This window comes from Cebus imitator, unplaced genomic scaffold (assembly GCF_001604975.1).
Source record: "Cebus imitator isolate Cc_AM_T3 unplaced genomic scaffold, Cebus_imitator-1.0 Scaffold70, whole genome shotgun sequence".
NCBI lineage: Eukaryota > Metazoa > Chordata > Mammalia > Primates > Cebidae > Cebus > Cebus imitator.
The window spans coordinates 7220927-7224237 of record NW_016107385.1 but is presented as its reverse complement, the minus strand read 5'-3'; the positions used below and the strand labels follow the sequence as shown (position 1 = coordinate 7224237).

At 45.6% G+C, this 3311-nt stretch overlaps 1 pseudogene; it reads right to left on the bottom strand.

Moving 5' to 3' along the window:
- Positions 1-238: 238 nt before the first annotated feature.
- On the bottom strand, positions 239-1072 carry LOC108306239 (annotated as a pseudogene).
- Between the last annotated feature and the right edge of the window lie 2239 nt (positions 1073-3311).

The following is a 3311-nucleotide window of genomic DNA, read 5'->3' as shown; positions in this document are numbered from 1 at the left end:
GAGATGGAGTTTCACCATGTTGGCCAGGCTGGTCTTGAACTCCTGTCTTCGGCCTCCTTATAGGCGTGAGCCACCGCACTCGGCCTTTGGTTCTTCTTGATTCTCTCACATCAGAACCATAGGAGGGGTTGTCAGAATAAACCACTGACACATAGGCTCTGGTCTCAGACCGTCCTTTTTGGGAGAGGCCAAGGTAAGGCCTTCTTTTAAACAGAGGACTTCTTTTTTTTTTTTCCCACAAATAAGACTTTTTATTTGCCACTATTCTAAGTCTGAACTTTAAACAGATTCTTGGACTGGTGGTTCATATCCATCAACTCATTCAACTTTAGCACCTGTCTCGTCCCCAGTGGCTTTTCCAGCACCACTGCCTTCACCATGAAGCTCCATGAGTTTTCCCAATTCAAACTTGGGCTTCGGCAGCATTTTTACTTTTCTAACAAAGACATCATGAGAGGATAAATAGACTGGCAAGCCCTTTCTATGTATTTTCCAGTGCTGTCTGGAATCAGTTTATTGACCACTTCTTTCAAAGCCATTTGTCTGTACCTCCTGGGTCATGATTTCCATCATCTTCTTCCGGATTTGGTGGACCTGTTGGTGCTGAGTGTAAGAGGTCTTCCCTATCTGATTGCGTTTTTTTAGTCAAACCAACACAGGACAGACGAAGTAAGTGACCAGTGGTAGTCTTTACATCAACATGAGCTTCAATCATTGTCTACCATTTTTTGACCATGGAGCACATTTTGTCACGGGTAAGATCCATGCCATGGAAGTTAGTCAGGCAGTTTTTGCCCTGAACATCTTTAGTAATCAGCTTGAATTTCCTAAACGCAACTTCATCATTCTGCAAATCAGCAAGGCTAACTTCAAACACTCGACCCTTGAGGCCATCAGATGCAATTTTGGTTCCTTGGGTCCTGGTGACTAGCGTCTTTCTAGTATTTCTTATATTGAACATAGCGGGTGCTTTCACGTCATACCAATTTTTCTTAGAAAATGGATCAACCACTTTCTTCTTGGCTCCCTTTCTGCTGCCTTTCTTAAGGCGCTTGTTCTTGCTGACCGCCATGGTGCTGCTCAGAGAGCCAAAAGGCACAGAGGAGTTCTTCAGAAGGCTTTATATCTTCACGGGTGGAACTTCCATACTGCAGGATACGTGTTGGGGTGTGCACTTCCTCCAAGCCCCCAAAGCTACCAAGGCACAAGCTCCCATGGCTTTTGTTCTGCTAGATTGTCAGGACCTACTTATTTATCTCCCCCGTTATACTGAATTCAAGGGCAGTGTCTCTTCTTTCTATATCCCTGTGCCTAGTACAGTGTCTGGCAAGCAGTAGATCCTTTAAAGTATTTTTGATGAATGAATGAATGAGGTGAAAGCAAGTGAACCATGACTGTCCCCATACTGGATATTATAGTTAGCTATTTACTTAAACCCCACCTACATCCCAAAATAATGTAAACATAATCCAACACAAAAATAATATAGGCCGGGCACAGTGGCTCATGCCTGTAATCCCAGCACTTTGGGAGGCTGAGGCGAGCAGATCACCTGAGGTCGGAAGTTCAAGACCAGCCTGACCAACATGGAGAAACCCCATCTCTATCAAAAGTATAAAATTAGCCAGGTGTGATGGCACATGCCTGTAATCCTGGCTACTCAGGAGGCTGAGGCAGGAGAATCACTTGAACCCGGGAGGCGGACATTGCGGTGAGCTGAAATTGCGCCACTGCACTCCAGACTGGGCAACAAAAGTGAACTCTGTGTCAAAATAAATAAATAAATAAATAAAATAATAATAAAACAGAATTAAGTTAAATTTTAAGGGAAGAAAGAAGAGACACACAGTCTCCTGGATATTTCCCCCAACACACACACAGAACGCTAACTTTCGCCACTGCATGCCCGCTTCAGTGGCGGTCTGCATTATCATCGTGGTTGGGCCCCTTGCAGTGGCTACTGAGCAGTTGCACTCACCTTGGTCCCCTTTTCCTGCCTTCCCAGGTGACCCTTTAGGAATCTGCATAGATTTTCCCTCAGAGATTCCTCTAGGGGAAGTGTAAGGGTGTCTTTTTTTTTTTTTTGAGACAGATTTTCACTCTTGTCACCCAGGCTATATTGCAGTGGCGCTATCTTGGCTCACTGCAACCTCCACCTCCTGGGTTCAAGCAATTTTCCCATCTCAACCTCCCAAGTAGCTAGGACTACAGGTGCATGCCACCATGCCCAGCCTTTTTTCTATTTTTTGTTAGAGACAGGCATTTCACCATGTTGGCCAGGCTGGTCTGGAACTCCTGACCTCAAGGGATCTGCCCGCCTCAGCCTCATAAAATGCGAGGATTACAGGCATGAGCCACTGTGCCCAGCTGGGAGTCTTATGTCATGGACATGAAGATAGAAAGGATATAACCTTTCTATGAGGTTTTAGGACCATTCAGATGCAGAGTGAGTAGGCACACAGTGTCCATGTTTCACCTTAGCTTCCCATAGTAAGAGACCAAGCATCTTGGGAAGCTGGCACCAAGAGAAACTTATTAAAAGTGTTTTGGGATGTCAAGAAGCTCTGTTCATGGAAGATAGTGTGGCAATTTGGAAGACGGTGTGGCGATTCCTTAAGGACCTAGAAATAGAAATTCCATTTGACCCAGCAATCCCGTTACTGGGTATATATCCAAAGGATTATAAATTGTTCTATTATAAGGACACATGCACGCGAATGTTCGTTGCGGCACTGTTTACAATAGCAAAGACTTGGAACCAACCCAAATGCCCATCAATGATAGACTAGACAGGGAAAATGTGGCATATATACACCACGGAATACTATGCAGCCAACAAAAACTATGAGTTCATGTCCTTTTTGGGACATGGATGAACCTGGAAACCATCATTCTCAGCATCACACACTGGGGTCTGTATTGGGGGGAAACAGGGGAGGGACAGTCGGGGGTGGGGAGTTGGAGAGGGATAACATGGGGAGAAATGCCAGATATAGGTGATGGGGAGGAAGGCAGCAAACCACCCTGCCACGTGTGTACCTATGCAACAATCTTACATGTTCTTCACATGTACCTTGACATCTAAAATGCAATTAAAAGAAACAAAAAAGAAGCTCTGTTCCGGTTCCCTTGCCCTCTGGAGCATCACATGCAACTGCAGTATCACATGGGAAGTTTTTCTACAACCAGATGCTGAGACAAGCGAGCAGGAGGCAGGACCTGTGGGAGAATGCAGCTCCAGGGACCGAGCTCCCTCCAGAACCAAGAAGGTGCCACACCTCAGTGTTGTCTCCACAGAGGGGAGCCAGAGT